At 40.0% G+C, this 23,883-nt stretch overlaps 1 protein-coding gene across 1 annotated transcript in view; it reads left to right on the top strand.

The window, feature by feature from the left end:
- TARS1 (threonyl-tRNA synthetase 1) overlaps positions 1 to 23,883 on the top strand; it is a 215,234-nt gene that overhangs the window by 82,416 nt on the left and 108,935 nt on the right. The gene's annotated exons all lie outside the window — the stretch shown is intronic.

Raw genomic sequence — 23,883 nt, 5'->3', positions numbered from 1 at the left:
TTAAAAAAAATTATTTAGTTTATGTGTGAAAAATAAAAAAAATGTCCAGTAGCACCTTAGAGACCAACTAAGTTTGTTCTTGGTATAAGCTTTCATGTGCATGCACACTTCTTCAGATACAGTGAAACAGAAGTCACCAGACCTTTATATATAGTTTTTAAGCACTACAATAAAGCCCCATTGTATGGAAGTCTTTTGGTGTTCTTTTTCTATTTTACATAAAGTCAGAACTTCTTGTTGCTAGACATTTTGTATTTTGGGTTGTGATAGCAAATACAAAATATATATGCAGCCGTGTGTGAATTAACATTTTGCCCTTTTAAAATGCATTATATGCAGAGTTGGTCCCAGTTGCACTTAACTTCTGGCTGATGTGCTGCCTGATGTTCTCCACCCCCTCAAAAAAATCATAGGTGCACACACCCCTAGTGAGCTTGTTGGCAGCAGTCATGGGCAGCAGCTGTGATGGCACTGCAATCTGTGGCAGGTGGCTGTGAACAGCCTACCATTTTACATTTATGCTGCTACATCAAGGCACTGAGGGAGGTTTAAAATAGCAAATGGCTTGTAGTCACCTCCTGCAGTGTAAAAACAAGCCAAGGGGGATACGTGGGTGGACTGGTGTAAGCATTGTCTGCAGGGGGACCATTGTAGACTCTGCTGTTTCTCCTTGTCACCACTGCTTCTTCATCCATGCTCACTGAACATGTGAGCAGTGGCAAAAATGAGAAGATGTTTGTACATATTAAACCTGGAGGGAATAGAGCAAATGAATGCCAGTGAGAGCCACCTAGGGGGTGGGGAGAGAAAGACACACTGAAGTCATCTTACCCAGGGTTCCTCCAAAATGTGGTGTCAGTACTGGTATATTGAGCTGGTATCAGTATGTGTGGGTGCTAAGCAAGTGCCTGAGAATGCCAGGCACTGATGTTGGCCCTGATCATGTGGATGGGGCCCCAATCCTTTCTTGCTTGTATGTATTTCCTGTAACAAATGTGGAGTGATAGTTTAACCAGCACATAGCTGCTGAGTAGGCACTTATGTGCATATGGTTCTCATTAAAGGTTATATGCATGATAGGCCTAAGTTCATTTCCACAGCCTGCTGCATGCAGAACCTAAATGACTGAGCCATATGTGAACTGACCCTGTCTTCAATTAAATTCTTAAGAAGTTTTATGCCCTTTCCCCCATATAACATTTTTAAATGCTTTTTAAATTTCATGGCAACTCTTGGAAAACACAGAGGTCAACTAGTCTATAAACAAGACTGCAGTTAGCATCCAGCACAACTTTTTAATGAAAAAGAGAGGGAACATTTATGTTTATGAAGCACACAGAGTCCTACACATCTTAGCAAAGCTGCAGTCAGTTTAGTAGTAACCTTGTGATTTTTTAGACATGGAATTAGTGTAATAGGAGTTTTCTTTTACACAAATAGCAGGCAGAATGCTATTGAACTTTGGCAGGAGTACACTGGCCTCAAGCTAGAGTAGAACGGGGGACTTGTCACGTCTTACTCATGCAATTGACTATCAGATCTTGGAAGAATCTCTCAGATTATGTGGTCAGCTCCCAAAATTCAGCATAGTAGTAATTTATGACAAACACAGTGGTCCAATTCAGACATATAAAGAAGCCTGCTCTATCCTATGACTAGGGAATTGGGGAATACACTTTACTTCCTTGGTTAATATTAAGTCTGAACCAGCTTTAGCTACTGTTACCATTAACAAGTAGTTGATGGTGTGGTGGGACTTGCCTGGTCTCTGGTCAGTTGTGTCACTACTGCTTACTGGAAGGAGTGTCTCCACCCCCATCACTTAGCCTGGAGGTCCTCCTCCAAGGGTCTTCTGGCAGTTGCCTCACTGTGAGAAGTGATGTTACAGGGAACCAGGCAGAGAGGGCCTTCTCAAGAGTGGCACCCTCCCTGTGGAAAGCCCTCCCATAAGATGTCAAGGAGATAAAGAACTATAGAACTTTTAGAAGACATCCAAAGGCCATCCTGTATCACGAAGTTTTTAATGTTTGACATTTTACTATGTTTTTATATGTGCTGTAAGCCACCCAGAGGGATTGGGGAAACCCAGGCAGATGGAAAGGGTATACATAATAAAATAATAATAATAATAATAATAATAATAATAATAATAATAATAATAATAATAATTATTATTATTATTATTATTATTATTATTATTATTATGGCAGATGGTGTGGTTAGGTTGGTGTGGTGCAAATACCCCACCATGTCATTTGCTTTTGCCACAGGAATTTCACAATGGGGCACCTGACTTATGAAGAGTTCCACTTTATACAGTGGTGCCTCGCAAGACGAAAATAATCCGTTCCGCGAGTCTCTTCGTCTAGTGGTTTTTTCGTCTTGCGAAGCAACCCTATTAGCGGCTTAGCGGATTAGCGCTATTAGCGGTTTAGCGGTTTAGTGGCTATTAAAGGCTTAGCGGCTTAGCAGCTAAAAGGCTATTAGCGGCTTAGCGGCTTAGCGGCTTAGCAAAAAGGGGGGGAAGCGAAAAAAATTGCAAGACTCGCAAGACGTTTTCGTCTTGCAAAGCAAGCCCATAGGGAAATTCGTCTTGCGAAGCGCATTGAAAAACGGAAAACCCTTTCGTCTAGCGGGTTTTTCGTCTTGCGAGGCATTCGTCTTGCAGGGCACCACTGTACACTAAAATAGTCTGCTTTTTATTTAGAATACTTAAATGTTGCGCTTTATAGCCCTGTGAGGCTGTCCAAGTGACAGGCAGAGTAATCATAACCTGAGAGGAACAGGGCAGTAGATACACTGTTGCAGCCAAGGCTCTTCCAGCTCACGCCATTCTGGGTGGAAAGTGAGTGGTAGGGTAGTTGTTGTTTTTCCTTTCAGTTTTTGTTACACCATTTCCAGGTTGGCATAGGTAAGGAACACCAAAGAGTTCCTTTCCTCTGACAGAAAAAACCCTATGTAACACACATACCCTGTTACCAACAACCTGAGAGGGGGGATAGGATTGCTCTGTTACAAAAGATTCTTTAAAATAAAAGCATATTCAAATCTAGGACCTATGATTATTCAGATAACAATTTATTGGTTTTCCACAGATCACCATTTGCTCTGATTCAGTGTTAAATACAGTGGTACCTCGGGTTAAGTACTTAATTCGTTCTGGAGGTCCATACTTAACCTGAAGCACCACTTTAGCTAATGGGGCCTCCTGCTGCTGCCGTGCCTCCGGAGCACGATTTCTGTTCTTATCCTGAAGCAAAGTTCTTAACCTGAAGCATTATTTCTGGGTTAGCGGAGTCTGTAACCTGAAGCGTATGTAACCTTATCCTGAAGCAAAGTTCTTAACCTGAAGCACTATTTCTGGGTTAGCGGAGTCTGTAACCTGAAGCGTATGTAAACTGAAGTGTATGTAACCCGAGGTACCACTGTAAGGGAAAGTGCTGGGGCAAAAAAAGAAAAGAGGGGGGGAAAGCACTCGGCGCTTTAAAGCACGGACCTGTGCCTAGAAACACAGCACAAAAGGAAGTCTAGATGAACCTTTAGTCTTCTCAAATTAAGAAGTATGCTATAAAACAGAACTTATGACACAGTTAAATGTGTATTTGCACAGTCACATTCAGTTATTTCTTTTAATGAATCTCTTCTTTGGGATTAGACTTTTCATCTCTTGACAAATAGTAACATGAAAATCCAATCCCACATATCCAATTTTCATACTCTGCAAAAACCCAGCTATATTGCAATGTTTAGCCTTTACATTAGTTCTCAACTGAACTCTAGGCTCCTGTCTGCAGTGCCAAGGCAACTTATACAAATCTTTTCTAAATTTCCCTTTTGAATGATGCACACATTTCACCATGCAATTTCAAGCTAAAGATGACACTATTATTTTGTTAATTTGAAATTTAGCAGGACAGCAGTGTGGATCCTTTTGTGTCAAGAAATAAAGGAAAGCTGTAATTTTTAAAGTGGTCCTCAAGAGCTTCTGGCACAATTGTTAGTTTGCTTCTTTTCAGGTAAAGCTATAAAAGATATTTGGAGTTGGGCCTGGAGCAGTCACTCATTTACTTCTTGGCAGCCACTTTTGGTGGCAGAGAAATAAAAGTACAGTAGTATTCTTACTACTTTTTCTTTCTTGATTTGCTATTGTTCCCCTGATCAAAATGCTCAGGAAGATCTTGAGATACAGAATGAAATCAATGAAGCATCTGAAAGAGGAAATGTTGTAGTAATAGGTGACTTCAGCTACTCTCACATAACTTGACTACATTTGTGTTTCAGTCATAACAAAATGGTGGATTCTCTAAATGATTATGCTTTGGAACAGTTGTCCATGGAACCAGCCAGAGGGTCAGTGGCCCTCAATTTAATCTTAAGAGATGCCCAGAACCTGGAGTGACATGCAAGTGTTGTTGAACCAATTGGGAGCAGTGGCCATTGTGCTATTAACATAAATGCAAATGGCCAATTGCCAAGAAAACCCAACATGGTGACACTTGACTTCAAAAGAGGAAACTTCCCCCAAATGAAAACATTTGTAAAGAGGAGGTTGAAAGGCAAAGTCAAGAGGATCAAATCTCTCAAAATGCTTGGGAGTCATTTTAAAGCACAATCATTTGCTCAACTGGAGTATAGATCACATTTCATAAAAGGTATCACTAGGGTCAAGAGGATGCCAGTGTGGCTAATGAGCAGTCAGTAAGGCTTTTGGTGATGTCTCCAATGATATTTTTGCAGAGAAGCTGGTAAAATGTGGACTGGACAAGGTAGCTTTAGGTAGATTTGTAGCTGGTTGACTGACCAAATCCAAAGAGTGGTGATTAATAGTTCCTCGTCATCCTGGGGAAAAGTGGGCCTGTTGTTGTTCAACATCTTTATAAATGACTTGGATGAAGAAATTGAAGGGATGCTCATCAAATTTGCAGATGACACCAAACTGGGAGGGGCAGCTAATGTCACAGAAGACAGAATCAGACTTCAAGATAACTTTAGCTGATTGCAGAACTGGGCCTAAACAGAATGAATTTCAAGAGGGGCAAATGTCAGGTTCTACACTTAGGCAGGAATAACCAGCTGTACAAATAAAAGATGGGGGACATCTGGCTTCTCAGTAGTACATGTGAACAGGGTCTGTAAAAAGACCACAAGTTAAACATGAATTAACAGCAGTGAAAAAACATAAAGGTGTTTTAGGCTGCATCAACAGAAGTCTAGACTCCTGATCAACAGAAGTCATACTACTGCTCTATTCTACTTTGGTCAGACCACACTTGGAGTACTGTGCCCAGTTCTGGGAACCACAATTTAAGAAGGATATTGACAATGTTGAACGTGTGCAGAAGAGGGCAACCAAGATGATCAAGGCTCTGGAAACCAAGCCTTATGAAGAACACTTGAGAGAGCTGGGTATGTTTAGCCTGGAAAAGAGGAGAATGAGAGGAAATACGATAGCCATCTTCAGATATGTAAAGGACTGTCACATGGAAGATGGAGCAAACTTGTTTTCTCCTGCTCGGGAAGCTAGTACTTGAACCAATGGATTCAAAGAAAGGAGATTCAGACTAAGGATCTGGAAGAACTTTCTGTCAGTAAGAGCTGTTTGACAGTGGAACGAACTCCCTTGGGAAGTTCTGTACTCTCCTTCCTTGGAGGTTTGTAAGCAGAGGAAGGCCATCTGTCACGGATGCTTTGGTTGAGATTATTGCATTGCAGAGTTGGACTAGATGACCATCGGGGCTCTTGTAACTCTACAATTCTGTTATTCTATGAACTCTTGTATTGAATACAGTTAGTGGGTCTGTAGCCACATAATAAATGATTGATTGAATTCCACCCTTTGAAAGGATTCAAAGGGAATAGGTGTCAGTGGAAAAGTCCTGTGGACCCTGAAGGCTAAAAATTGTATAAACACAAGTTTAGATATTTGTGTTTCTTTAAACTGGGACTGGGGGAACCATTTCCCTATAGCCATCAACTTGGATGGCTTTAAAAAAGAACTGGACAAATTTATTTAGGACAGAGCTGTGTTCTACTTCCACTGTCAGAGGTAGTATGCCTCTGAATACCAGTTGCTAGAAATCACAAGCAGGGAGAGCGCTGTTGCACTCCCATTCTGCTTCTGGGTTTCCCATAGGCATCTGGTTGGCCACTGAGAACAGGATTCTGGATTAGGTGGGCCTTTAGATGTCTTCCCTGTGTTTTATGGAAATGCAGAAACCTAGAATGACTGGAGACATTTGTAGAATGAAAGCAATGACAGCCCTATTCAGCCACCTCAGTGCAACAAAAAACATGTACCCAACCCAACAGAATTTTGCTGAAATTTTCTGTCCACTTTGATAATGTTTGAATGCAGTTTCTTTGCTCATTAATTGGCAGAGAATGGTTTAGAAGGGGAGAAACAGGGGAGAATTTTTCTGAATAGCACTAAATTTCAGCTTCTGAAGTATATTTGTTGTGTTCATCTGACTTCCAGAAAACCAACTGGGACCAAGATACACACACACACACACACACACACACACACACACACTGACTGCAATTCAGCTTCTTGATGGTTCCTGATGAGGGATATTTTTTGCCTCTAATTAACATTGATTTTTGTGGTGCTGTTTTCCTTGGTAAGTGTGCTTTTGTTGCCAGTCAGCTTAAATACAAGAGCATCAGTTTAACTAGGCAGTAAATAGTATTGTTCCATTGTTCTTTTAAAGTTGCTTATATTAAATACTGCTTCATGTAAATTTAGTGATATTAATGTACTATTCAGTGACAGACAAATGTTGTTCAGCAAGTATCAGAAACAGTTTTTGTTTCCATTTGCTGGTGGAAACAACAGGCATTCCCCAAGCCCCCATATTTGGAAGGATTTGCTAATTTTTTGGAACCATCACATATGGAATATGTCATGTGTAATTTTTAACTGGATCCTGTGGAAGTAAATCAATCCAAAAATGTCAGAGTTGGACCAATTCCTACATTTTTGTACTGAAGATACAATACTTCCAAAATAGAGAAGGCTTTAAGAGTAGGTTTAGTTACTTTGGAATAATTGTTTTAATAATGAAACAGACTATTGCAGTCCCATGACACTTGAACCTAAATTCTCTAATGAAAATATTTTTTTTTACATTTGATGTATTCATCTTCAATATTTTTCTTACAAGTTATGAAAAGAAAAAAGAATATATGTTATGCAATCAGATTTTCAGTAAAAAATATAGTGGTCTTAATTAAACACTGCAGTGTGCTTTTAGATCACAAATTTACAACGATCATCTACTAAACTTTCTTTATGCTAATAATAGACGGGAGTAAAGTCTTTTGGAAGGGGACTGTTAATGTAGGATAAAGCAAGGATAAAGTCAAGTGGAAGAGAAGTACAGTGTAACGACTTACTCCTGCCCCTTCTCAGTGTTCTATAATACCTTTCAGTTGTACAGTGTTTCAGAGTGGAAATATTGTAAAGTGGAATTTCTGAGGACCAGTTTACTGATATCAGTGGTGTCCATCTTTACCAATAAATTACACACATGGAAGTCTACCCTGTTGCACACATTTGCACAATCCCCAGATAACTGTGGGTGAAGTTACTGCTTTTTGGCACTGCAACCCACATGGCTGCACTGGTCCTTAAACTTACTTCTTTTGTGTGTGTGCAGATACCATCAAAGAAAAACACTTGGTATGTGTGGATATTGTGCACATGTGGATATTGTGCACATGTGCTCTTAGCTATGGCCACCGTGCCTACTCTGTATCTTAAAATCTACATCTTTATCCTGCCTTCCTATGGTTTCCCACTATACCTCTATCACTAAAGTTGATGGTTTCTACAATAATGGCAATGGAGGCAAAACAAAAACAAAAATAAAAAGGCAAGCAGGAATGGGATCTTGAAGCTCTTTAAGAAAAATAATTTTGTAATATATCTGTTTATTATTAAATAGTAATATTGATTTCATATGTATATTTGTTTGGCAAAAACTGTTTCTATTTTCCATGTTTCAGTTCTGATGAGTTAAAAACAGGTCTGAAGCTAAAACAAGTCCTTTGTCCAAGATTACAACTGCATGGTTCATATATTGCCTTCACATTGTCCATTCATGTTTCCAAATTACTTTGGGAAGGATATTGCCCAGGGATCAAAAGTTAGTGTATATTGCCTGCTGTAATGGAAGTAAATGAGTTGTGGGAGCACTAAAGGAAAGAATGTAGCATGGCAGGGAATGTTCTAATTCCGTGAGTTCAACATTCTGCTGGTTTCCAAAGGGTGGAGTGCATTCTTGTTGATCACTCAGCAGGATTTGTGATCTGTCTGCAGGATTATTTTTTCCCCAATGTTTCATTTGTTCCTCAGACAGGGGTTTTTTTTTTTGTAAATACTATGTTGATACAGTTTGGAGTATAACAGATCAGCTGCCAGTGAAACCAACTCAGCTAACATTATTTTCTTGTTACCGTCATTCTGGATTCAACAGAGAATTTCTGTGCTTGGGAAAGTGTGGTAAAAAGAAGCATCAATGTGTGGTGATGCTGATAGACCAGAATCTGAAAACCATTATCTTTGAAATAGAGAGGCACAGAAGAAGACTTTTAATGTTCCCTTCCTAGGGTGGCCACTTTGCCTTTGCTGAGAAAGAGGAAATGCAACACACACATACAAATAAAAAAAGGATACAGATTTGCCTAACATTGACATATGCTAATTTATATAGTTGTAAATTTAGAAATAATTACTATAATTTAAATGGAAATACAGTGGTCTTACTAATAGTGGGTAAGACAGTGACATGGGGCCTTGTGTGTCTATTCAGTCTGCTGTCCAAGTGCTAATTGTTGATGGGCAGCCTCAGTGCTTCTCCTTGCTCTTTCTTTTATATTTTAAGTGGAATTGGACCACTTAGCCCTTCAGAGGACTGTTCTCTGTAAAGTAGTGCTTTCTTACACAAATGCTTTTGAATCATTCCAATGGTAAGAAAGGTATATAAGTTGGCAAACATTGCATTGGAATTTGTTCTTCACATAGATATTTTAAATATCCTTGAGCAGGAGCCAGCCCAAATCTTGTATCCTCCCCATGAGTCTTTCCTTAAAAATCCACATGAATAACCAGCTCTGGAACAATGTTTTCCAGCTGCATGCCTTCATAGGCATTCCGTTCAAGTCAAACCTCATATTCCAGTTAGTTCTGAGTATTTGGATTCAGTCATTCATTCCCACTGTCGGACAAGCAAGTCTCAAGCTGGGATTTTCTGACTATAGCAGTAACCAGCCTGCTCAGCCTGCCAAGCTTAGTTCAGAATTCAGTGTGTTAATTCAACATTCATTGTTTAAAAAGGGTCTGCAAATCTGGTTTTAAAATAAACTCTGGGAATATACACACTATACCTTTTAAAGTCCATTCAAATCACATTCCCACCCCCATCCCCCAGCAAAGAATTTGGGGCATAGTAGTTAGGGGGTTAGTGGGACGCGGGTGGCGCTGTGGGTTAAACCACAGAGCCTAGGACTTGCCAATCAGAAAATCGGCGGTTCGAATCCCCGCCACGGGGTGAGCGCCCGTTGTTCAGTCCCAGCTCCTGCCAACCTAGCAGTTCGAAAGCACAAGTAGATCAAAAGTGCAAGTAGTCAAAGTGCAAGTAGATAAATAGGTACTGCTCCAGCGGGGAGGTAAATGGCGTTTCCGTGCGCTGCTCTGGTTCGCCAGAAGCGGCTTAGTCATGTGGCCACATGACCTGGAAGCTGTACGCCGGCTCCCTCGGCCAATAAAGCGAGATGAGCACCGCAACCCCAGAGTCGGTCACGACTGGACCTAATGGTCAGGGGTCCCTTTACCTTTACCTAGTTAGGGGGTCAATGAGAATTATAACTCTGCAAGGGGTAAACTACAGTGTGCAGAATTCTTTGAGGGGAAGAATGTGCTTTGAAGGTATAATGTGTATGCAGCCTAAGTTTAGTACTTTTCTCATGTTTGAATAAGATACTTGTGGCTTTTGAAACAGTGGCTTTTGAAAGTTGCATGCCTTAGATTAGTTCACTTTTGCATATTGGTTTTGTGTAATCAATGAGACGTTACTGAGATTACTCTAGAGCAGGCATATCCAACTCCCAAGAAACTGAGATCTACTCCCAGTATAAAAACACTAGCCACTTCTAAACAGCTTCTGGTGCAATGGGACACTGTGACGAATGTCAAAGTGCATGGAAACGCTGTTTAGCTTTCCATCACAGCGGTACCTATTTATGAACTTTCACTAGTATGCTTTCGAACTGCTAGGTTGGCAGAAGCTGGGACAAAGCGACAGAAGCTCACCACCTTTAAATAGTAAAAACACCAAAGGGAAAAATATCAACTGTATAGAATCTGTATTATAGAGAGAGAGAGAGAGAGAGAGAGAAGTTAGGAAAACAAGGACAGTTAGAGTATCCCTGCACCCCAGCTTTGGTCACTGAAAGGCATATATTGATTAACAAAGAAATGACAGTGTTTTGTGTCCCAGCTGAAAGATGAGGAATATGATTTACAACAGTTTCCCATGACCTTATACATGAAGGAAGGTTAAGATCATTGCCATGGTCATGACCCCAGATCACGGGGGTGGCATATGTCCTCTCCCAAAGGGTATAAGGTCTTTAGTAACCAAATGAGCTACAAGAGTCATTCAGTTCATCCATTTGCTAGGAGAAATAATAACACCATTTTTTAATGTGACAATTTGGTGCAAAAGGGGGGGGGGTGGAACTGGTTCTGTGCTCTTGTTTCATAAGATGACGTGTTGGGCTCCAAGCACTAATTGAAGGAAACACCAAACACATTTGTTTTCCCACTGGCAGCAACAAACAAACAAACAAATATTGGGGAACTATGTAGACCTCTGAAATATCTTATGCTCAGCAGTGGCAACTAGCATAACAATATTTTTGTTTACTGAAGTAGTTGTTTTATATTTATTTTCTTGCAATGGTAAAACATAATGAAATGGTAGGATCCACTTCTATACAGAAACAGGTGCGTTTCTGAGAAGGCTATTTCTTATGACCTGGACACAGGCAGGCTGGTAATGCTGTTCTCCTTTCATAGAGTGACCCCGTCCAAATTTTGATGCTGAAGATGTGCCAGCTCACTATCTCAAAGATCATTTTGATACCTTAAAAAAAATTTCACATTACAAAAGAGAAGTGTGGAAATGCCAACAGGATTCACTGACGCAAATTACGTTGATGGGAATATTGTGTTTGTTTACTCTGTCAAAGGAAAGGATGGTTCTTAAAAGTTTCATGACATCAAAGATGAGGCAGAGGAAGCCATTAGAACCAATCAATCATGTGTATTCCTTTTCCAACACTGTTTATAAAGGAACTTGGGCAGTTCCTCTGTTTAACTGTTGTGCTAACAACTGAGGACATTCCTAGCATTGCCAATATAATCTATTTAGTTCAATATTGAAATTTTCATACCACAGTTCTGAAACAAGTTCTCCTATCTACTGAAATTCACACTTCTCCAAAATTTGTGATGCAGTTCTCCAACCAAAAATGTGTACAGAAATGTGTGTGTTAATGGAAAATGTGCATAAAAATTAATATATTATTGAAAACAGGATACAAAGGGCATTCTGTTAGGAAAATTGCTTGTAAAAGTGTTTGTATTAGCCCAAACCACACAAAAATGTGTACATTGAAATAAATTTGCACTAAAATACTGATGAATTTTCACAAGGCTTTTTGATTTTAAAAGCCTGCAAACTGCTATAGGAATGTGAAGAACTGAATTTGAAACTGGAAAAATGAGAAACAGATATTGACAGATTTGTCCATCCTACGTGTTGCCCCATGTGGTTAATGAACCAATCCTGGCATCAGGATTTGAGTTCAGCTAGACATGAAAATTAATTGACTTGAGTGCTAAAACTAAATATATGAGCATCCCAAGTAAATATATTTCAGAAATTAACTTCCTTTATATAAGTAAATATAGCAGCAAGGTGGGGAGGGAGGGATGAAGCAGGAAGAAAAAGCTGGAATAGCTTTCCCACATGCAGCCCAAGGCAAAGTGAATTGTCTTTGCCTCAGCACCAGATAGCTCTATGCCTGCTATTTGCACTGGAAAGAAAACTCACATCCACACCAATGGAGCTTTCCTTCCATTGCAGATAGGTGTGGGACTCCAATCTAGATCAGGACTGCAAGAAGAGAGTGGGTTAAAGCCTACCATCAGGATCCTGATCTGCCTTCTCCTTTCACTGCTGTTTACTCTTTTAAACAGTCATTCGTGCAACTGCTAATTTTGTGAATAGTGTCTCCTTTAGCGTGATGGTAATCCATATCCTTGTGATGTGCTGTTACTATATCATAGTTCATTTGAAACTGGCACTGGTGTAGCTTTAAAGGCGGGTGATAATCTTTGGTATGAAGAGAAGGCAGAAGGTAGTAGCATGAAAAGGCAGTACAAAACCATGTATGAATTTGGGAGTGGGGTGCTTTTATTTTTTGCTTATAGCAAAACAAATCTTGTTACTCAGCCAGTTTGCCCTGCCTGACACTCCTGAGATTGATGGCAGTGGAATTCCTGTGTTTATATGGGAACTATTTAATTGAGAGTTTCTGCCATGCCTTCCTGTTTTCAGAATGTAACCCAGATTTCAGCTTCCTAATCAAAAGAAATATGGCATTGTGCCATAGACACATCCAGTTTTACTTCCAATAATTAGCTTTAGCAGTATTTGCAATCTGTTTTGTCTATAAGGATTTCTTTCTTCCTAGAGCAATAATTATTTTAATCAAAGAAATATACATAATTGGGTTTTTAAAAACATGCCATACACTTTCAGTATCTTTGTTTCTTGAAATCTCTTTATTTAACAAAACTGATATATTGTCATAAAGGAAAAAATGAGGCAGATGAAATTCAGTGCATTATAGCAGATCTATGACAGGACCAGGGCTCAACCCAAATGCCCCATGTTTTTTCAATTTTATTATTGTGTGTGTACATCCCCTCCACCCTCCTGTCCTATAGAGCACCCAGCCAGCTGGCTTCTTCAGTGTCTGCCCCTCTTCTCACTCTGCTGCTAAACCATTCCTACCTGACCTCTCTGACGTCCAGTGAGCATGAGTGACAGAACTGCAGAGATGGGAATGTGCATGGAAATAATACCCTCTGGTTTAGGAAGCTGCATACCTAAATCCCAGACATTGTTGGAGCAGACTATGTTCATTCAGATATGATGAAAATATATCCTGATTTCCTGATTTGGAAATTAGTTGAGGAAGGGAAGGTCATATTGTATCATCTGCAGTGTTTTCATTTCAAAGGTGGAAGGAATCACAAAAGGATTTGATAATATGTGAACAAAAAGGCATTATTGTTATTTATTAAATTTGTATACCATCCTTCATCTGAAGATCTCAGAGTGGTTCACAGCATAAAAAGACAAGATAAAAACACAAAATACACAATAAAAGCAAGAACAAAAATGAAACAATAATTCCCTCTCCCACAATCGCATTTAAAAGGATATGGGATGTTAATCAGCCAAGGAACGTTTTTGCCTGACAACTGAAGGTGTAATAATGAAGGCACCATGTGAGCCACGCCAGGGACAACATTCTAAAAATGGGGAGCCACTGCAGTAAAGTCCCGTTCCTGTTTTGCTACTCTCTGGACCTCTTGCGGAGGAGGTACATGAAGATTGATTTCTGATGATGATCACAGGGTCTGAGTAGGTTCATGTAGGAAGAGGCAGTGCTTGAGGTATTGCAGTCCTGAGCCTTTTAAGGCAATATAGGTGAAAACGAGCACTTAATTGGGCTTGGAAACTAATTGGGCCAGGATCAGTGTAAGATCCTCAAACCATCTTGCCATGGTGACCAACCTGGGTGCTGAATTCTTCTCCATCTGAAGTTTCCGAACCATCTTCAGAGACAGCCCTCTGTTGCAGTAATCTAACCTTAAAGGTTACATTAGCCTAGAGGTTACCAGAGCACCAGAGTTCATTTTTACTGAGAAAACCCATGTCCCCAATCTCTGCACTCCCTTCTGCTTTAGCCTTTCCTCCCTATCTAACTTCACTGACATCATCCCTGCTTCCTTCCTTATCCCAAACTTTTGTCTGCTTTCCTTGAGTAGTCTTCCTATTGCAGAATTAGGAAGACTGGAGAAAAGAAGGGAAGGAAAACTTTGGGAGAATATTATTAGCACTGAATATCATTAGCATTGTTATTAATTTATTAGTCACCTTCTATACAAACATCTCAATACAATGTATTTTTATTTTTATTTAAAAAGATTTATAAATAGCTCACAGTATAAAATATCAAAGCAGTATAAAGAAAACACCACATTGAACCTGATCTGGTAGCACAGAGGCAGCCAGTGCAGCTGCTTCAACAAAGGTATAATATATAAACTGAACATGGATAAAAGTGTGAGCGCGTATTTGGCTTTTATTATTATTTTTATCTCTCCCTGCTCTTTCATAAAAACATATTCATGCTTGATATTCAGATCTCCTTTAAGCCTGCTGTAAACTGCAAATTACAAAGTATTTGGCAACCAGATCCTCTGAAGGTCTCACACTGGCAGCTCTAATTTGAGAAGCCAATCATGGCAATTTCATGCTCAAATTAGCAATGCAGTTTTTTGTGTACATTTTTTGCATGGTTCATTTCATTCCTTTTAAATTGCCGGCAGTCAGTTATTTCTTCCACCGGTGCATTTATTCTTGCTACAAGCCATAAAGCTATGAGATAATCCACCTTTAACTTTGGCCTGTGTTGATGTATTTTGTGCACCTCAGGTGAACCCTTTTCTAATGGTAGCTGGATTAATGTGGGGGTGTAATATGTATATGTACACACTGACACCAGTTTTCCAGCCCTTGACACCAGAAGTCACATCTGTGAATATCCATTCTAAAGCACTGAAATCTGTAGCGGTACTGTGGACAGCTGCATGGACAAGTCCATTTTAAATATTTTGATTCAAATAACATCTGACACTTGCATGAAATACAAATGGTATTGGTTGCCAAACTCTCGGAGGTGGAGGGGCTTATTTGTAGAGCAAGACACTGTCTGGATGCTGCACAGTAATTCATTATTTGTCTGAGGTGACAGAATCTGTACACCATGCAAATTTGTCATACATCTGCTCTTGCACTGATTTATGACAGCCCTGCATCACACTAGCAAATCTGCTTAAGCCCTGTAATATATAATTTTAAACCCGAAAAATTATTACATAAAAGCTGCTCAGCCAAATCCATAGCTCATACAAATCAGTTACTTGAATTTCTGCTGATTTCCTACTCAGCTGTATCTTTTGTGAAAGCTTCCATTGAACTTAATGGGAGTGAAGAAGAACCTCCTTTCAGTTGTGCCAGTGCAGTAGGGAAAGTCCATTGGATTGGATTGGTTTAAATTCCAGACATTCAATTTAACCCAGTTGTGACCTGGGCTATTACATTGCTCAATTTAAGCCATTTTGTATAATTTACCCTATATTTATATTACATGTACAATTTTTTAAAAGGTGTGATCTGTGAGTGAATTTTCAACGTAATGTCAGCAGTTACTGCATTTTAGTACCGTATTTTTCGCTCTATAACACGCACCCGACCATAACACGGACGTAGTTTTTAGAGGAGGAAAATCCGTAGGCATGCCACCCGTAGGCATTCCCTCCATAACACTCACAGACATTTCTCCTTACTTTTTAGGAGGAAAAAAGTGAGTGTTATGGTGCAAAAAATACGATATATCATCCCAATCCAATGAAGAGAATCTTATGCAGCTGATGTGGATATGCATGGCAATGCTAATTTGTTTACCAATGAACTTAATGGATGCATTTCACACTGTCATAAAGTGTCCACATCCAGAATTACTAGTCAGGTATAACAATGCAGCTAGAATTGAATTGCAACTAATTATATTATAATGGTTTGGGATGCAATCCTGCGCACGTTTACTTTGGAATAATCTTATTGAATTCCAGGTGGATTACTTCTGAATATACATATAGGAGTGCGCTGTAGAATAGATTATATTGGCTTGTAGTTATTGGCTGTTATTTCTTTGTCAGTCACATTATTTTTGGCATTATTACCTGATCCAGTTTATCTGGAAAAGATGGTAATGGGAATCTGATCTCTTCTGTAACACCTTAAGGAACAACACCCCCCATTTAACAACAATGTGCAATGATTAGGAATATGTCCATGTCTCCTTTTTTGTCACAGAAAAATCAGTGAATATATAGTTAGTTGTCAGGGAACTGCCATCGGAGCCAGAGGGAGAGGGAGGGCTCCAGAGGGATTCCGGAGAGCGTCCCGGGAGGGAGAGAAGCAGCACATCTTCTGGGGAAGGAAATCAGCGTAACACCAGTGGAGAAGGGGGGCAGATGGGGGAATCGGCGAGGTGGCTCCAAGACTCCTCGCCGGGAACCAGTGGGGAGAGCACGGGTCCTCCGATGCCCACACCCTCCCTGCGCAGGAGGCTTCCGCGCAGGGAAGCTAGGCGGAGACTAGGCGTCAAAGAGCTTCTTTGCTGGAAGAAGTTCAAGAAACGCCCACTAACGGATTCTGCCAGCGATTGAGACAGCCACGGGCGCGTGGCTGTCCAGACAGAAAGGGTTCATTCAGGCAACCAGCCAAGGGTGGCGTTGATTTACACACAAGCAACCCCTAGAACCATTACATTAGTGGTAGGTTCATTTTCAAATAGTTCAGGTTCTCATCACGTTGATTAGTTGGTTGGTAAAATGAAGCTGCTGGTTTTTTTGAGGGGGCAGACAAATTAACCAAAGCAGAGTCCCTAAACACTGCTTGTCAAAACGTATTGTTCAACAAGAAATTCCCACTGGCAACAAAAGAAATCTGTATCCAGGACAGCTGCAGAAAACCTAAAGAGGGAAACAGACTGAGTTCTCAGCAGTAGCACTACATCACTGCTTTGCTTGTTTGGCCTTTGTGGTTTAATTTTTAGAGAGTTCATATCTCTCCTAGCCTTCATGCTGTTCAACATTCCTTTACATGTTTACTTGGAATCGAGTCATTTTTTACTGCAATAGAATTATATGGGTCTAAGGTTTAAGTCTCTGTGATTGGTTTAGCTGCATGCTTTAAAAACATTCCTAAAGTCTTTTTTTCTTTTCTTTTTTAGCTTACATGAGACTTGTGTGTGCTTGAAACATTTTGTTTGAATTGGAACATGTCGCTTGCAAGGCTTTGGCCTGAATATCCTTTGCCTTCTGTGTGGCATAAAAGTTGCTCAGCATTGTATTTTGCCATGTGTACCCTTTACATTCGTAAGGTAAAATTTGCTCAGTGGTAGCTGGAGACTGTTGGGCCTTTTGAGGAAGAGAGTTGGGGTCAGCTGATGGAGCCCGTGGTAGGTGTAGCCATCACTCATCTCCCATTTTTGCCTACTTATCTTTTAACAGCAGCTTGATATGCAGAAATTAAATGGGTGAAGCTTTATCAATGGTGAGGAAAAGTTTCCAGCTTGACCTTTTGCATGTATATTTATGATTAAAGCAATCTACTGTTTGCTCTAGTAATGGAGAACTTGCAGTCTGGAGGCCTCTGAGTTTGGCCTACCAAGTTGTTTTAGCCAAACCATACCCACTTTTCCCACCCCTGATGCCAGATGAACTCAGATGTTAGAAAGTTCAGTTCAAACAAAATTCAAGATACAGATACAAATAAAGCTGTGTGATCTTGCTATCCATTATGCACAATAATATTGTGTTGTTGGTTGTTCCCCATGCTGACAAGTCGATAACGACAAGAAACAAAGCCTTTCATGTCATCAGCCCAATATTGTGGAATGCTTTGCCAATAGCAATTGAGTAGGCACCTTCTGTTTCAATTTTTTAATACAACTTTTGTTACTCAGCTCTATTCCTTTCAAAAAAAAAAACAGCATACAAACAAGACAGACGATCAAGAAATAAAGAACTAGGTGAAGCACATTATTGCAGTTAGAATAATATAAACAGAAGGTTCAGTACACTTTTGCACACATCATTTATGTGAAGGGACTTTTTAGAAGAGTCACATATTGATAAGGTAGCCTTGCCACATAGAGGTTTGTGGTATTGGGGGCTTATGCAGCACATTATTTTTATTTCATCTCCTTGTATGAAAATATTACCAGGATAAATTAGGTTCCAAATGCTGTCAATCAACTGCAATTTCTATATGGCCATTCTATTGGGCTATAAATCTATCCCCCCCCCAAATGAATATTGATGTCTAAATCAAAACAAAAGGGCAAGGTTAGACCAGCCTGAAGAAATGTGTGCTGTTTTCTTTTGGTGCAATTTTCATGAATTCATGAATTTCACACAGATGCCTAGAGACCTTTTCTAATCTAACAAGGGAGTTAAGCTGAAATCCTTGGGTATGAAAACTTCAAGATCATAATGACGCAAAGTATGAAAAGGATATTTCTATTTAGCAAAAAGTCATTTATAGACTGTATTAGAAAGAATCCTACAAATGAAAGAAAGTAAATGAAGGACATGGCGCCTTACTGAATTTTTTTTGCATAGATTTACAAGTTGCTCTAAGTCCCCAGAGGGATGGATTTTTCACTATAAACCTGCCTTAGGTACACAGATCTGTACAGTGTAAAGAGCAGTTGAACTGACATCTTTCCGCAACAAAGAAGCCTCTGATATCAACCCTTCCCCCATGTATCTGGTTTTTAAACTCCAGTGTTAACAGCATTTTTGTACATGTCCAAATGTTTTATTAATTAATTAATTAAAAATATTTACAAGCAGCCCTTTAGGTTTTTTTTCTAAAGAAACCAAACATCTCAGGACAGCAGTCATACTCATAAAACAGAGAGATATTACAATACAAGAATAGCAACAGCTGAAGAACCAAAACATGCCATACGTCTAGAGTTGTCTACAATATTAAAAACTAAAGAACTGTAAAAAGCTGGAAAGTGAACAAGTCTTCACTTGTGTGTTGAAAAAACAACACCAGATAGGCTTCCATTTGGAGGGAATATGCATACCCTCCAACATTTTTCCAATGAAAATAGGGATGTCCTATTCCCTGATGATGATGATGATGATGATGATGATGATGATGATTTTATTATTTATACCCCAAAAATATGACTGGGTTGCCCCAGTCACTCTGAGCAGCTTCCAACATATATAAAAGCATTATAAAATATTAAGCACTAAAAAAACTTCCCTATACAGGGCTGTCTTCAGATGTCTTCTAAAGGTTGTATAGTTACTTATCTCCTTGACTCATAACTCCATACCCTCCAATATTTCTCCAGTGAAAATAGGGACATCCCAAGGAAAAGCGGGACATACCAGAATCAAATCAGAAACCAGGACGGCTTCTGTAAATCCAGGACTGTCCTTGGAAAATAGGGACACTTAGAGTGTCTGTATATGGGCTGCCACTATTGAGCTGTTTAGGGAGGGACTTGATGGGTTGGTGTCTGTAGATCAGGGTGGCACAAACATGCTTATATTCAGTCCTTTGCACATGCAATTGTGCAAATGATAGATGTTTTCTGTGTGCTTCAAGTGCCCACAGCTGCCTTCCATTTCCCTTGCACCCCAGGACCCACCAAACTTACCAGGAGAAGGGGAGAGGGGACAGCAGCAAAGGTAGTGGTGAGTGTCCCAATTCTTTGGCAGATTACCCTTTTCAACAAGAAACAGGCTGGGGACACAGCTTCCAGCATTCCTGATAGGAACATGGTTTGCATCATTTTCTGCAGAGGACAAGGCCTTCTGAGGCTAGAAGTGGTCACTGTAGTGGAGCTGAATCACCTGCCACTGCTACCTTGGCTTCTTGCTCCAGTTAAGCTTGGGTGTTTTGGGTGGTTTGGGGAAGCAGTGGCAGAGAAGGCAGCTGAACAGTTGAGGTGTAGTTCAATGGGTTGTACTTGCTGTCTTCACAGCATGCTGCGAGCAGGGCCCTGTTCAACCTAGACCTACTCATAAATAATCAAACAAGGATGCTTGTTTTGAAGAACCCTACTGCAACAGCCCTATTGAAGATGAGCATGATATTTGATACTCTGGTCCAATGTCATTTAAGGTTTTAAAGAAGAGCTTCAGCACTTTTAATTTTTCCTGGAAACTGACTTAGAGCCACCGCCACCACAAGCAAGACAGTGCTCTCTTCAATGGGTCCCTGTTAGTCCAAAGTACAACTGCTAGGTAACTAACTGAAAATTAATTAAACCTCCTGAAGGATGAGGTTTTCCCGTTTCAACTCCTCTCTCCTCAATAGCTTAAATCCTTTCTCTGCTTTAACTAAATAGAAGAAACCCCAAAGGTATTTTTCTTCTTTCCTGTTTGTTATTCATCATTTCTATTCAGATAATTTGAGATCTGAGTCTACTGTTGCTGTTTTTACTTTACCGCCTTCCAGTAATTCATTAAGCAATATTATTGCTAACATATATCAACTAAGGATAGCATTTTTCATCATAGGGATTGGTTGGGCTGTATATTGTTGTGTTTGACCAAAGGTTTTATTTCTTTTTCTTACTTGTGGATTTTTGGAGGAATTTTAAAAGAGATATTACCCCTACCCCATCATTTTCTGATTGCTCTGTGAGCAGAATGGAGTAGTTAGCAAGCCTGTGGACTTTAATTAGCACTTTACTGTTAGTCAATTTGTTTCTTTTCCATAGTGAGTGATGCTGGGCTATAAAGCTTGCTTCTGTGACGAAAGCTATTCAGTAAGAAGCACGTCTCCTCCCACCCTTTCTCTGTATGTCTTTAGGATCAATGTCCTGATGGATCGGGCTGCAGAAATGCAGCTTGGACCATTGGAGAAGATAATCAGAATAATAAATCCCTGCATAAATAACTCTTCCCCATATGTGTGATGCAACCAAATGTTTGGGCTACCCTGTAGAGGAGCCAACTAGAGGTGATTGTACAGTAAATGGGTAAGTGCTATTGACATTCTGAAACACCTTCTTTTAGCAACACAGCTTGCAGTTTGTTTTTAAAATTAGTGTAGGAATTACAATTCAATGAATAATAAAAAGAAAAACTGACAACAATGTGAGTGTTTGTATGTATACAGCTGTCTTCTTCCCTCTGGGATCATAGGATTCTATTGTTGATGCCAATTCTGCTAAAGCCTGTTCTAAGATGGACATAGTCTAGACTCCCTTTTATTTTTTCTAGCCATATATTAGTGGATGGGCAGGGCAGCCAGATTCTTCTCAGACCTCTAGCTCTAACTATTGAAAGTAAAACTAGAGGCTCAAATGGTGAATACTCTAATGGTGTTTTTTGCATACTGAACACAAGCAGCTCTCTCTCTCTCTCTCTTTCTCTCTCTCTCTCTCTCTCTCTCTCTCTCACACACACACACACACACACACACACACATTTTGCTGTTTTCGTTTGTTGGAAAGGTTTTGCTTTCTTGACAGCACTGGGGCACAATAATGAGGAATTTTTTTTAAAAAAAGTAATTCTCTGATATAGGCAAAGTATTTCAGTGTTTCTATCTGTCTCAGCCCTGCCCTGGAGGTGCCCATGCTTCTAAATGTCTTTCAGTTCTCAGTCTCTGACTGCAGAGAGGATTATTAATGAAGCCTTTAAGATATTTATTCTTGCGTGGTGACATACCTACCTACCTATAAACATTTAAGGAATGGCAGGCTTTCTGGGAAGAAATTTCTGAGTCGCTGCACCATAGCTTGAATCTAAAATACGTTTCCAAAGTGAATTGGCATTTTTAACACAGTGGGCTATTTACTGACTGTTGAAAGAATCCACCTCTGCCTAAGGATCATCAGTTTGATTTATATTTGGCTTGCTGCCCTGTTTTCTGGAAGAGGGTTTTTTCTGTCTGCACTCTGCAGGAATGAAGATATTAACCAATCAAGCATTTTAAAATGTTTCAATATGATCAATTAATTTACTAAATTTTTGCAATCTTCGTTTTTTTTGGTAATAATATGTTATTGAAAAGATTTCAACTTAAATAAATAAAGTGATAAAAAGAGAAGAAGAGAAGAAAAACAAAAAGGCACAAAAATTTGTAGAAAAATATATATGAATATATACCAAAAAATCCTAACTCATATATATTATTATCCTAATACATATGTAAATATTAATAGCCTACTACCTTTCGTATGGGACGCGGGTGGCGCTGTGGGTTAAACCACAGAGCCTAGGGCTTGCTGATCAGAAGGTTGGCGGTTCGAATCCCTGTGAAGGGATGAGCTCCCATTGTTCGGTCTCAGCCCCTGCCCACCTAGCAGTTCGAAAGCACGTCAAAGTGCGGGAAGGTAAACGGCGTTTCCGTGCACTGCTCTGGTTCGCCAGTAGCAGCTTAGTCATGCTGGCCACATGACTCAGAAGCTGTATTCCGGCTCCCTTGGCCAGTAGAGTGAGTTGAGCGCCGCAACCCCAGAGTCGTCTGCGACTGGATCTAATCGTCAGGGGCCCCTTTACCTTTACCTTTTGTATGAACTCATTCCAAATATTGTCATATTTTTCCAAGCCAAGTCTACGTCTGTAAGCAGTCCATTCATAAGTTGTGAGTGTTATCATATTAGTGATCCATTTATTAAAGGGGATTATATCTTTATTCTTCCAGTTATCAATATCAGTCTTTTGGCTACCATTGGAGTACGTAGAATCAATCTTCATTGTTAACTTCCATACAATAGGTATATAGTTCAGAAGACTTAGTTTTAAGGTTTTCTGCATGACCCTGAAAGCTAGGAATTTGTTCTCATCTTTGCCATCAAAAGCTAGTATACAGTATAAATAAATTCCTGCACAAGTTCTAAGGAAGCAGCTGAGCTGCTGGGGGCAAACAGAAGCAGCTGAGAGGCTGACCGCTAGTGTTGGGATTCAAGTACCTACCTGAGAGATATCAGGCAGGGAGTTAACATCTTCAGCATCTCCAAGCTTAGGTTAAAGGAATGTACAAAGCATCCTTCCTGTCAAATCAGAGTAAAGGTTCAGCTAGAGTCTAAACCTCTGGAGTTTAGAAGGGAAGCATACTCTGGTGTCTGCCATCAGAGAGGAGAGCAAGAGCCACTGGAAGGTTGCGCCAAGGATGGCTGTTGGCTTGGAAAAGGGAAAATGCATCGCCACCACCCCCAAAGGGCACATATTTGTCAAAATTTGGACACATGCCCCTTAAGGGAAGTATGCTCTGGTCCCATCCCTCAGCCAAAAGACTGCTGGGTTGTATGTGTGCATCAGTGAGAGTGGGGTTTTTTATATGTTTCCAAGCTACCTTCAGAATCATTTGACTGGAATGCAGAATATCAATCTTCAGAATGAATAACAGACCAGCCAGATGTTTTTGAGAAATCTGCAAGCAGAGCAGTAGCCCATACTTCTTGTTGCTCCCCCCCACCCCCACCTCATTGACAAATTTTCAGAAACATATTGCTTCATATTAGACATTGATGGACCTCTTCACTCCCATAAATCTGTGTAACAGTGGCCATTACAACATAAGACTACAGATAAATTAAGAAGATTAGTGTGGATACGATCTCCCCTAGCCAACCTCCTTCAGCTGACAGGTTAGATTAGGCAATTAATATTCACTGACACTGAAGTTCTATATCAAGGTTGTCCAGCAGTCTATACAAAGCAATCTGCTCTTGCAAGCTTGCATTTGCCTTTCTTCTTCTCTGCCTTTGCCTTGCCCCATACTTGACTGCACAAAAGCTGATAGCTGTTAATCCCTGATACAGACAGTCATTACTGGAGATACTTGTTGCTTCCTTCGGCGATCACTCATTGCCGAGTAAGATTGTCTTTCATTAACACGGTCTTAATGGTGTGTCTATAAGTGACTGTAGAGGCCAATTCTGGATCCACACATCCTTCTACAGTGG

Source organism: Podarcis bocagei, assembly GCF_964188305.1.
Source record: "Podarcis bocagei genome assembly, chromosome: 11".
Lineage (NCBI taxonomy): Eukaryota > Metazoa > Chordata > Lepidosauria > Squamata > Lacertidae > Podarcis > Podarcis bocagei.
The sequence above is the reverse complement of the archived record's forward strand: the minus strand, read 5'-3'. Positions and strand labels throughout refer to the sequence as shown.